The 13,229-nt window shown below is 54.8% G+C and overlaps 1 long non-coding RNA gene across 1 annotated transcript; it reads right to left on the reverse strand.

The window, feature by feature from the left end:
- Positions 1-1,305: 1,305 nt before the first annotated feature.
- On the reverse strand, positions 1,306-11,978 carry LOC140607261 (uncharacterized). The gene is made up of 4 exons (XR_012009376.1): positions 9,917-11,978; positions 8,298-9,289; positions 4,990-7,315; positions 1,306-2,968 (listed from the first exon to the last, which is right to left on the reverse strand). It is a non-coding gene; the product is annotated as an uncharacterized lncRNA (long non-coding RNA).
- Between the last annotated feature and the right edge of the window lie 1,251 nt (positions 11,979-13,229).

Consider the following 13,229-nt stretch of genomic DNA (forward strand, 5'->3'; position numbering starts at 1 on the left):
GTGCTGGAGAGCAGACGGGGGCCGCCCGAGTCATCCCAGCCCTTCCCAGCCGAGAGCACTCGGGTCTTGGCTGAGCCGGAGAAGCCAGAAAACCTGCAGCCCTGTCTCTGGTCCCCACCCCCAGCTATGCAGGGCAAAGGGGTAACCCCTCGTCGTGGCTCCCTATCCCTCCTCACAAGAGTTGGTGCGTGGGCAACACCAGGGGTTCCACGTCTGGGGAGAATTCCCAGGGCCTGGGAGTTTGGAGGGGAAAGCAGTCTCTTCCTTGCCACGTGCCCATCCGACAAGTTCTCGATCCCAGACGAAGGCCCCAGCCCAGCCGTCTCCACTGCAGATTCACAGGCTTGTCCGTGGCACGGGCCAGGTGCTGCATACATCGCAAATATCACCTGCTCTGGTCATGCTTTCTAGATTTAGGTGCTCCTTAGGCCCGCCACTACATCCTGTTAGGTAATGCATTCAAAAAGGAACACATACAAAAACAAAATAAAAGCCAAAAAGTGGAAACAACCCAAATACCTATCAATCAGTCAATGAACAGATGAACAAAGTATGGTCTATCCATGCACTGGGATGTCATTCAGACATAAAAATGAAGTTCTGGCACCTGCCACCCCATGGATGAACCTCAAAATCATTATTCCAGGTGAAAGAACCCAGTCACGAAAGACCACATTTCTATACAATATTCAGAATAGGCAGCACGTCCATGGAGAAAGGTTGGTGACTACCTGGAGAAGGGGAACGGCAGATATCGGCTCAATGGGCTCAGGTGGAGGCGCCGAGGTGAAGATGTGAAGGTGCTGAATGCCCCTGAGCTGTACACTTTAAAATGGTTCCTTTTAGGGGCACCTGGGTGGTTCAGGGTCCTGGGATCAAGCCCCGTGTAGGGCTTCCTGCTCAGTGAGGAGCCTGCTTCTCCCTCTGCCCCTCCCCCTGCTCACGCATGCCTCCCTCCCTCCTTCCCTCCCAATCTCTCTCTCTCATAAATAAATAAAATCTTTTAAAAAGTAAAATAAGGGGCAGCCCGGGTGGCTCAGTAGTTTAGCGCCGCCTTCAGCCCAGGGTGTGATCCTGGAGATCAAGTCCCACATCAGGCTCCCTACATGGAACCTGCTTCTCCCTCTGCCTGTGTCTCTGCCTCTCTCTCTCTCTCTCTCTCTCTCTCTCTGTCTCTCATGAATAAATAAATAAAATCTTTAAAAAAAAAAAAGTAAAATAAAATGGTTCCTTTATAAGAACTTCTCAACAAAAAAGCATATACAACAATGCTTTGATCATTATATTTTAATACTATAACCCTAGGATATGTCTTCTATGGATTTAAGACTATTTTGCCAAGAAAGTGTCCGTTGTCTTCACCAGATGACAAAGGGCTCCTTGGCACAAAAGGACTGCAGTGCCCTGGACTGGCGCTCTCCGTGGCCCACTCTTCCTAATGTTTTCACCTGGAGAGGCCCAGTCCTGCCTCCTGCCCCTTGCAGGCCCATCTGGCATTGTGTTCAACAGCCATGGGCAAAACCCCAGTGTGCCCCTCATCACCACTTGGTCTTTCCTCGTGTCAGGGCTCTCCAATCTCCAGGAGTCATCTGTAAAAATGTGGATATCGATCGGAGGAAAGGTGAAGGTCAGCAGGGTAACCAGGGTGAGTCTGCAGACAGGTGAGGCTGGACCAGGCGACAGGCAGAGGGTGGTGGAGCTTCGGGGGGCACAGGCCACAGAATGTCAAGGAGGGGACAGACAGAGGGCCCAAGGGTGCACAGGCCACCCTGCTGTGATTTCCAGGTGTGTCCAAGGCCAGCTTGCCTTCCTGAACAGGGAGTATCGTGTCACTCTGCCCCAGGAGGTGCTTTCTGTCCCCCCTCCACTGCCCCTGGACAGGTGCAGAGTGCCCTGGCTCCTCTCCCCGAGCCCACCCAGTGATGGGCCTACCTCCACCCCACTCCCATCTGAGAGCGCAGCCCCTTCCACCACTGGATGCACACGCTGGCCGACCATTCTTGACTTGAGCCCTTGAGTCCCTGTCTGCTCCCTGTCCCTCTGCAGCCCCGGGGAGTGTTACACGCCGCCCCTCCGCCACACAACATGCTGGTGCTTTATAAGCCATGACTGCTTATAGGACTGCTTGGTCCTTCAGACAAGTCTGCGCCATGGCACTATTACAGGTGGAGAAATGACCACTCAGCCTGGAGCGTCCCATGTAGAGCTATTAAAACGATGGTGCCGGACCCCCTCTAGAGCACAAGTCTTCTCCGTGTACGTCCACGGGTTGGCTGTCCAGGAGCAGGGCAGTGGGGCCCCGGGGCAGGCATACGCTCGGCTTCCATAGATTCTGCTAAACAGTTTTCCAAAGTGGTTGTTCCGGTTTACACGCCTACCAGCCATGTAGGAGCGTCCCCATGGTCCCGCATCTTCACCAGCCCGTGGAATCACCAATCTACTCATGCCAGTTATCCTATGGGGTTAGAGCAGTGTCTCCGTCTACATTTCTCTGACGATGACTGAGGCACTTTGTGAAGTACTTGTTCAAGTCTCTTACTCGTTTTCCCTTGACCCCTTTGTCAGTCACACCGACCGCAAATGCCTCCTGCTTTGTTCTTACGTCCGGTCTGCACGCTCTTAATGGCAACTTTCGATGAACAGGAGCCCTTGGTTTTACTCTAACCCCATGTGTCCATCTTCTCCTTTATGGTTAGTACTTTCCGTATCATGAAAATATTCCAGATATTCTTCTAAATTATCTTCTAGAAAGTAGAATTGATTTCCATGCACGGTGTGAGGTAGGGGTCAAGATTTTCCTGTTTTTATTCAGATGGTTATCCAAATGGACCCAGCACCATTGATGGCAAAGATCATCATACCACCTCTTTGACTGGGCCACTTTTGTCTCATATCATATGTTGTTTGCCCATATATGCTGAGTCTGTTTCTGGGTTCTCCATTCTGTTCATTGGTCTGTTAGTCTAACCTTTAAAAAAAAAAAAAAGAGAGAGAGATTTTATTTATTTACTTACTTACTTACTTATTTATTTTAGAGAGAGACAGAGAGAGTGCTTGAGCAGGGGGAGGGGCAGACAGAATCCCAAGCAGACTCTGTGCTAATGTGGGTCTCAATCCACCACCCTGAGATCATGACCTGAGCTGAAATCAAGAGTTGGACCCTTAACCGACTGAGCCACCCAGCCACCCCTATTTGTCTAGCCATCTGTTCAAATTTTTTAACCTCCCATGATAACTCTAACATGCAGCCAGGGTTGAGAACCAATGATCGAGGACCTTGCAGTTTAGGGTAACAGGCTTGAGTGCAGGTCTAAATGCAAGTAAGTAGATGCCCAATAAGGGATTTGCAGAGAAAAATAGATTAAATTTGAGACGTGGGAAGAGCGATGCCAGAAGCACGGAGTGGGTGGGGAATGCCCAGATCAACCCATCCTGCTCCCAACTCCTTCTCTTCTCTCCTCTCCAGACCTCCCAGATCCACCAAAGCCAAAGTGAAAAGAAACACCGACAAAGAAGGAGAGTTTCCTGCCTGGGTCACCAGCCACGCTTACGGAAATCTGATCCCTCCTGCAACCAGTTTATTCTTGAGTTGCCATGGCACTTCCTGTAATTAATGGCTAGGTTTTAATTAAACATTGATTAGCCACTAATTAGTCTAATGATTAGTCCTGGGGAGGAGACAGGGCTGTCAGACCCCATCAAGGAGGAGGGGGGCAGATAATGAAAGATTATGGCTTAGGTGGAAATGCTCTATCCTCCCTCCCTCCAGGCCAAATGTTTTCTATGATTTTGGTCTATTATAAACGATGCTTTCAATGTGAATTTTTCTAATCGGTTGAGTCTGATGAAGTCCCAGGCGACTGGTGCAAGGAAGATTGAATCTATTCCCCTTTTCATCAGATTTCAGCCTCTTAATGCAGCTAAAGAGCCTTTCCTCACTTAGAGAGGAATTAGTTTCTGTCTCCACAATGAAGTCATCCTGGGCTGAGCCTGTCCCCCTCCCATGTCCTTTGTGGGGGCCCAGACCTTGCCAAGGACTTCTGAGATGTGAGTGTAGCAGGGCCTTTCCCCCAGAGCAGATTTTGCAAGCACCTGATGCCCCGTGTCACCCTTCCCTCATTCCCCGACCCTCGGCCCTCAACCAAAAAGAGAGGTTGGGTTGCTGCATGTGGATCCAGCCCAGCCTGAACGGCATTTGAAGTTGCCCCGTAAGAAGTTGACTGTGCGGTAAATCTTCATAGGAGGAGACATGGTGTGATGATTTGGTTAATCATCCCTGGTGTACTTTTTGTAAGTTTGGGTTTATGCCCAACAATACAAAACTCCTGTAAAGCCCTGTGCTGAACACAAAGCTCAGGAGAGAAGAAATGCATGAAACCTGCACAGGGTGAAATTCAGAAAGCCTTGGGGGTCAGGGAAAGATGCCCATTACCGAGGAGGCAGGTCCTGACGAACAAGACTCGCCAGCCTTGAAGAATCTCAGCATTGACCTGTGTCTCTCAGACAGGGCCAGAGAAAGCCTGAGAAAGACTTGGAAACCAATAGAGGGACACCCGGGTGGCTCGGCAGTTGAGCGTCTGCCTTCAGCTCAGGTCATGATCCTGGAGTTCCAGGATCGAGTCCCACATCGGGCTCCCCACAGGGAGCCTGCTTCTTCCCTGCCTGTGTCTCTGCCTTTCTCTCTGGGTCTCTCATGAATAAATAATAAAAATAATAAAATAAAATAAATAAAATAAAATAAAATAGAAGAAGAGAAGAGAAGAACTCATGCTGCTTTTTTAAAAAATTGTAATAAAATACACATAATACATAATTTAGGATTTAACCACGTATGAGGGCACAGTTCAGTGGCACCAAGTACACCCACATTGTGCAGCTGCCACCGCCATCTACCCACATTCCTGTCTTTCCAAAGTGAGACCCCCTCTGTCTTTCCCCACCACCACCACCTCCCCCAGCCCCAGCACCCACCCCCACCCCACCTCGTACTTTCTGTCTCTGTGAGTTTTTCGACTTGACTCTGGGGATCATGTATAAGTGAATCTTAAATATTTGTCCTTGTGCGATTGGATTATTTCACTCCACGTGATAATTTTAAGGCCCATCCACGTTGTAGCAGGTGTGAGAATTCCCTTCCTTTTCAAGGCTGAGTAATATTCCATTGTGTGGACTTTCCCCTTCATGTCTGCATCCATTGATGGACGCCTGGGTTCCTCCACCTTTAGGCTGCTGTGGGGAACATTCACACTTCTCCACCTGGTGCACACATTTAGTCACTCGTGTCTTCAGGTAAAAGATCAGGTGAGATGGGGCTCTGCAAGCCTCCAGGTCTCTCTCTGCTTTACTCTCTTTAATCAACAAATACACCCAAGACTCCCAAGACACCATCCGCCTTCTTACATCTCCTTTTATCGAATTTTCTCGTTATTTCCCGATAGCTTTTGCCACACAAGTGCAAGGGACACGTTCTGCACAGACATTTTCATTCCACCGACACTTGCCTCAAGCTGGTGGTAGGAGGCCTCTTCCCTGGGAAGGGGGCCCGGAGCAGAGCCCAGAGGGAGCCCACTACAGAGTCGGTTCCAGGTTCCAGGACCGGGGGATCATGACCTGAGCCAAAGGCAGATGCTCAACCATCTGAGCCACCCAGGCGGCCCTGGGCCTCTCTTTGCTCAACTGTAAATTGGACGCCACTCCTTCTGGTTCTGGTAGGCTTTGGTCACTCTTTGACAGCCCTTACACCAAAAAAAGTCATGCAGAAGCCACATGTGGGGCCTTGGGGGAGTGCCGTGTTTGAGGCATGGCATTCGTGAATTCTGTAGCTTTCAACCCCAGGTTCCAGAAGCAGGAGTGAAAGGGAGCTCTCTCTAGGAGGAGGGCCGGGGGGGTCCGGCAGTGCAGGACAGTGTCCTGAACTGTCACTGACGCCTCCTCCAGGTGCTTCTGTCATCGTGGAACTCTGAGTGGCCACCAACGGTAACATAGGTAGTTGGTACCCAGCCTCACAGGAGCCACTTTCCTGATGGTCTGACGTTAATCCCCACAAGAGCTTTATTGTGCTCACTTTAAAAGTCAGGAAATCTGGGGCACTGAGCTGTCATGCACTGTGCCCAAGCCCAAAGTCCTATGGTAGAGAGAGCGAGCTGGTCCCAGAGCCGGGTGTCCAGTGGGGCCTGCCCTTCCCACCGCACCCCCACAGCATGCCGGTGGGGCCGGATGTCTGGTTCTGGCCAAAGGAAGATGATCGGAAGACCATGCTGTCACTTCCGGACCAAGGCAGCCACATCCCCGATGGATCGTCCCTACGTGGCCTCCACAGCCAGAGGAGTCCCTCTTGGGGAAGGTGTCAACACTGGACATCGTGCGAGCAAAAATAAGCATGCGGTGTGTGAGGTGAGCGGTGAGCCTGGCGGCCAGCAGGACTGACCGGTGCATCTCCCCACCCAGTCAAGGCCGTGCTCTGGGGGCCTCACTGAGTGAGGGGGCGGGAGAGCTGTCGGAGAGAGGAGAGCACCCTCACGCATGCGCCGTGGTCATGTCTGCTCATAATGGACGAGGCCAGCCGGCGATCTAGCCCGTGCTGGGCTGCTGCAGGGTGGGCCTGCTCGGCCTCCAGGGTGGGCCCCGCAAAGGTCGGGCCGGGAGCTGGCAGTACAGAGAGAGACAACGCGCAGGGCCGCATCGCGGACTGGCGACCTTTACCTGATGGGCTGAAGAGGGGCCAGCGGGCCCGGGGGTGAGGCGAGGCCCAGACATGCAACCCAACCGGAGGCTCGTGACTCCTGAGTGACTCCTCATTCCAGCCTTAAAGGCAGGCAGGGCACAGTCAAATGGAGCGGGCACGCCGGGCAGAGGGCACAGGTGTGCAACGATGCAGGGGCGCCAGGAAGCACACAAGGGGCCAGGACTAGGGGGCACAGGAGAACCTGACCCCATAGACCAGCGGGTAGAAGCGCAGGCTGTGCTGGGTGTGAACAGGAGAGGGACCTGAGCAGGTTCCCGCCCCAAATATACCCCCTTAGCAGCACCGGGGAGCCTGGCTAGGCGGCTGGGAGCACAGGAACAGGTGTACCCGGCGGTCCTACTCGGCACCCAGGTCCAGATGAGATGGAAAGCACCCCACGGTGAAGGGGTTGGCAGCAGGCACAGGCCCGACACCGGACGCCCAAAGGAAACAAGGTTGGATCTAAGACTCAGCTTCAAAGTGTTGGCACAGCAGCAGCACTTCCAGGCGAGGCATCGAGATGCGGGGACGTTCGAAATCCAGCTTCCTCTCAAAAAGACCCGAGATGAGGCCAAGGTCAGTCTGCCACATCTGCAATATTTAATGAGAACAAAAAAGCAGCGCCATCAGTCCGGGAAGAGACACCTCCGAGATCACTCAGCGCCTAGCCCGAGCTCAGGGAGGGAAGGACCACTTCTCGCCAGGGGCAACGGAAGCCTTCCTGGCGGAGCAGACATTTGAGTGGGGTTCTGAAGGATGTGTAGGAGGATTTCCGAGAGTGGAAACATCCAGGCACGTGCCTCACACAGAAGTCCTGAGCCAAGGGACAGGGAGGGCGAAGCCCAAATAGTGACGGTGAGAGGGGATAGCACAGCCCACCAGGAATTCACTCAGTCATTCAACAATCATCAGTCGGCTGCACGGGTCTGGGTTCAAGGCACTGAGACTACAGACTGAGCCGAGTGGGGGGAGTAACAAGGCTGAGCGTCTCCAGGGCAGGAGTGGTTCTGAAGATGAAGCCAGACTGCAAAGAGCCCTCCGGCAGGCAACTGCTGGGGACACTGGACACGGGGTGAGCTGGGGTCGAACTGAGCTTGCGTGAATTATTTTTCGCATCCACCTGAAGCCGATGGGGGTCCCGTGATCCACGCTTGGCTGACCATTGCTCATGACCATCCTGCCTTTGGGGTGCAGCTCTGGCTGGACGGTAGGCTCTCCCTGTATGTTCAGGCACGTGGCCCCCCCGCCCCTGCCTCCCTCGCAGGACTGCCGCACACACATCCCATCAGACGCAGACTGGGGGAATCGACAGGGTTAGGTCACAGGGGCCAGTGGCCTTCCTCCAACCCAAAGGGGCCGCGGGCAGGCACTGCCTGCTGACTTGCATTTTAAGGATAAAGAGGCAGCTGTCCCCTTGGCCAGAAGGCATTTAGGGATTTTCATCTCTTCGTGGGGCGGGGGGGGGAGTAAAGGCCTGTCTCAGCCGCTGCGTGATTCAATGCAGTCTCACAGGGAAGCGGCCTCCTTCGGGGACCCAGGTCACAGTTGGGACTCACCACAGCTGGCCACTCACCATGCAATATGTCCAGCCAGCTCTGCAAGTTGAAATGCTCGGGAGGCTCCAGATCCCCAGTCCCGGTGATGAGGACCAGGTGGGCGGGGGAGGCGTCCGCTGCCTGGCCCCCAGGCCCCGCTGCCAGAGACACACAGATGCTCTAGCCCCCAGGCGCCTCTTCAGCCCCTGGAGCCCTGGACACAGGCGCATATGCACCTCGTTATCTTGCCGCACCCACTGAAATTTGTCAGCAGCCAGAGGGCTAAGGCCCTGTCTGGGGCGTTCATGTTCTTCTGCAAAGGACTCTCCCATGGGCACGCCTGTGCCCCTTGCCCTGCAGAAGAGCGGTGGCTTGGAGGCCAGCCCCTCGGGCTGCTCATTTATCCCAGGAGCTGGGGCAGTCGGCTCCCGGAGGTCCTCCTGGCGGGAAGGGGGGAAGGAAGGTGGCCCTCTCCGGCTCTGTGCTGCAGGACCCAGCTGCTCCCCGCACGTTCACTGCCTTCTCAGCCCATCGGGAGGGCCAGCGGGCCTGCGTGGAGCAGGTGGGGCCTCCCCGGGGGACATGGGGGACCAAGGGCCAGCCCATGCCCGCAGGCTGCCTTCTCCCGCCCAGCCCCGGAGCCCTCGCCCCCGCCCCCACCCCCCAGGAACAAAAAGGACACTCCTGAGAACACTTCCTGCTGAGACAGCTGGGCCGGCCACATTGGGTGCCTGGAAATGGCTTCTGTCTTGGTGGCATCCAGGGAGCCGGTTCCGAGGACGCTGACAGGCCACGGTGCGTCCTCTGGGTGGGGAAGAGGCCCAGCCCTGGTCACCAGCCCCACAGGTCAGAGATGGGGTGCAGATTCCCCCTGCGGCCAGGGAGGAAGCCCATGCACAGCCCGGAACCTCGGGAGAGCCAGGCCTTGCTCGGTCGCTGGGCTTCCCGCCGTGAACACCCCCAGCCCCTGGGGAGACACAGGGCACGTCGGCAATAGAAGCCGTAATGTCACCGCAGGTGCCTCTGAGCGCTGTGAAGGGAAAACAGGATGCTGTGGTAGGAGGTGACAGCCGAGGGTGGAGACGCGTCAGCATCTGCGAGCGGTCGGGAGGAGTGAGCAGGGGACAGCGGAGCTGACACCCGAAGGTGGGAGGGCACACCCACCAGGCATCGGCGGAGCCCCGGGAGGCTGGCTGCGCACCTGCACACACATGTGGACATGGACACAGAGTTGTGCACACACACACAGAGGGGTACACACCCTCATGGATGCACACATACATATACACACGCACACACAGATGTAGACATGCATAAACCAATATACACACGCGCACATGCACACACACAACAAAGACATGCATATGCACATGGATGGACAGTCATGTCTGGTACATATACAAACACATATGCACACGCACACAGGTGTGCACATTCACAGACATATATGCACATGCATGTGGGTACACAAACAGAAATACACGTACATATACATATGCATGCACATATAGATATGCACACAGTTCACAATATATATGTGCAAATGTATATAACGTGCAAATGTGTGCACACGTGTGTGCGCGCAGGTATACGTGTGTGTACACATCTACATGCTCCAACACACACATGCATATGCCTGCATACACACTGTACATACACTCTTGCAGGGGGATTTTTTACAGGGATTTGCCTCCACACCAGGACTGTAGGAGCCTGTAAGCTGTCCCTGAGGAGGGCGAGGTCCACAGGGCAGGTGGCCGGCAGGTGAGACATGAAAGGGGGTGGAGAGTATGACCCCCGGCGTGAGCTGGAACCTGCAGGAATAGCCACTGCAGCTATTAACCTTCCCCTTAGAAATGACCCGCCCATTACCTGCTGGGGGCTGAGACCTGCGTGTAGCTTGGAAAGTTTCACGACTGTACAATGTCTGGTATAGGTACCTGCAGGTGTCTTCAGCGGGGGCCCTAGACGGTGCACCCACCTGGGGGTTCCTGGTGGGTGACTCCCATGAGGGCTCCCAGAAAAGGTAGAGGGGAGGGAACACCTGGGGCAGGGGAGAGGCGGGAGGGGACCTCAGCCTGGGGCCAGCCCTTTGCACTGCCTGTCAAAGGCGGGTCGCTGGGCGGCTGGGAGGTGGGTGTGTTCTCCACAGAGGAAGCAGATCTGGGCATCTGCAGCACCAGCTCCAGCAGGGACCCTTCTGGCCGGTCCCCTCTCCCTCCTCCTCCCCAACCTCCCACTCTGTGGGCTTGAAGACCATAGTGTGAAAAACTTCTAACCTTGTCCTGAGACTGACACAACCCAGCTCTGCCTGGACCCTCTGGTCGCCCCTCCTGGTGGGCCCACCCAGGGATGGCAACTATCGGCCCCTTCCAGGCTGCCCAAAACCTTCTGGAAGTCACCTCTGATCATCGCAAGTTTAGTGGTGCAAATCAGGACAACGATAACTAAAAGGCAGCAGACCCAGGCTGCACTGATTTCTTGTTTCATTTTGCTCTGAGAAGAGTTCATCTTACAGCTACTACTTAAATGGGCAGGCCAGGAAGGAATTACACCCTCTCTCCCGCTCCACGCAGATTTTGCCCTGGTCCGGTGACATGAGCTCCGCAAGGGGCTTGGGGTACGGGCCCCGCTGTGACCCGGGATTGGCGGCCGTGAGCAGCTTGCAGCCCTTCCAATTCATTACTGCCGCTCTGGGCAAGCCATCCTCCGGATTGTCAGCGGCTCCTCCTGCGTTAGGCAACCCCCTCCTCAGCAGACCCCAGGCCGCCAGAACCACGCCGCCAGCACAAAAGGCCCAACAGGAGGGGGTGCAGGCCGCGGCAGAAGGCTGAGCCCGGGTCCCGGCAGATGGGCGCAGGCTCGAGTCGCCAGGGGCGGACAGAAGGTTCCGGGAGACACCTCCACCCGAGGCTGCCTCCTCCGGCTGCACGGAGCTTGTTCACAGCTAATGAGCCCTAATTAACATGTTGATGGGGATGTGCGCTGTTTATATTTGGAAACTTTTTACTGTGTTGGCTGTGGCTTTTGTTGGAGTAACGGTGCTCAGGTTGGATCACGGGCCTTGGAGAACTGGTGTTAAAAGAAGCTGCCTCCTCTCGTCCTCCTGGGCCCCCTGCCCTCTCCTCCTCCACGGCCCCCCGCCCTCCACCAGCCCTCCGAGCCCCATCACTTGCCGGGGCCACATGCCAGCTGCATCCATGGCTCTTCTCCAGACCATGGTGGGTTCCAAGCTACGCATCCGGGCTTCCAAGGTCATCCTGCTTCCCTCTAGGCAACTCGTTGATCCTGGCACCTGGACCTGGCACTCTTTGGCTGGGGCATCTGAGAAGGAGGGTCCTATGGGACCATTTGGATGGGGCCCCTGGAGGCAGCTGAGGGCCAAGACACCAGAACCAAGTTAAAGCTGGGAGCCTGGATCTGCTCAGAATATCCCTCTGGAGATCGAGCCCCTCACTGACACATCCAGGGGTTCTGGTGGGGAGCAGCAGGCACCTGTAGTCGTCCGGAGAAAACACCTTTTTCCCAAGTACTATGGCAATTCAGGAGCAAGCTTGGATCCAGAGGTCACGATAAGGGGAAGAAGGACTGTGCCCTGGGGTAGGGGCTCTTCTCTGAGACCACTACCGGTTTGTACAGCCTGCTTCCAATGTGCTTTTCCAACTTCCCCTCCCACCTCTTCAAACCCTCTCCAGCCTCCCTCCTAACCTCACATGCTTAGACTTCTGTCTTCTTACTTCTGCACCCCTGCATAGCCCTCCCCTGCCCATCCCTCACCCCTCACCCCAGCTTCTCAAAAACCTACCATCTTCTAGACCCAGTACATCAGTCAGCTTCTACCCACATAATGCTGCCTAACAAACTACCCCCAAAGTCAGTGGCTTATAAAAGAATTTGCCCTCACTCTGACCTCAGATCTCCTTCCTGCTGGTGAAAGATGGGCTCAGCAGGGCAGCCCTATCTCAGGCTGTGTATCACTTGAACTTGACTCTAGGCTGTGGAATGGGCCCAGGTCTGCTCCCCGTGTATTTATCCAAAGCCCAGGCTGGTGTGGCCCTGTTCATGCCATATCACCGGAGCACAGAATCCAAGCATGTGCTCTGCTCATGCCTTGTCCACTGTCATCCCATTGAACAACACAAGCCACTTGATCTACCCTGGCAATGGGGAAAGGAAAATACTGTTCTTTCTCTGCCCATGGTGGGAGACAGTGTATGAATATTTGCTAAACAGCAAACCCAAACTATCTCCCTTGCCTAAGTCCTGCATCCCACGAAGATTCCCTGGCTCTCCTGACCAGCCAGCACTCCTTTCCCACCTCTGAACCTCCCGCTTCATGACAGCCTCCTCTGGTCCCTGCTCAGTCAGTGTGCAGTGACGCGTGTCCTGTGGTCTCATCTAGATTACAAACACCTTGCATTTAGGTCACTTCCCAAGGTTCCGTTTGCCCTGCACAACCCTTGGCGTGGTTCCTGGCACACAAGACATGCTCAATAAATTACTTACAAATAAATGAATAAGTGAAGTTGTGCCTTTGAATCAAAGGCAGTGCCCCAGCCATAAGGCTTTCCCCCTGTCATGCACAGAAGGGCCAGGTTCATGGACACAGGGCTCCTCAAGGGAATGAGCCTCCCCTGCCTGCTAGGGAGGCTTTGACATGCTGGCCCCACCCCCAGGTCAGGGACGAGGAACCAAGGTCTTCTTCTGGCAGCCAAATGTGGCCCTGACCAGATGCTCCCTTTCTGCAGACTCCTGCCCTGGCATGGTTGCCGACCATCCCTATGCAGCTTTTCTAACATGGCAGCAACCCACACTCTCCAAAAGGGGCAAACTAACAAAACTAAAAAGTCCCAATTAGCACCCAGGACTGGGATGGACACATAGCTCTTCTTCTGGTAAAAATGTAGCTTCACATCTCCCTGCATGAGTGACCCAATCACTGGCTCCATATAGTTGTGAGCCCCAGAAGT

This window comes from Canis lupus, chromosome 16 (assembly GCF_048164855.1).
Source record: "Canis lupus baileyi chromosome 16, mCanLup2.hap1, whole genome shotgun sequence".
Lineage (NCBI taxonomy): Eukaryota > Metazoa > Chordata > Mammalia > Carnivora > Canidae > Canis > Canis lupus.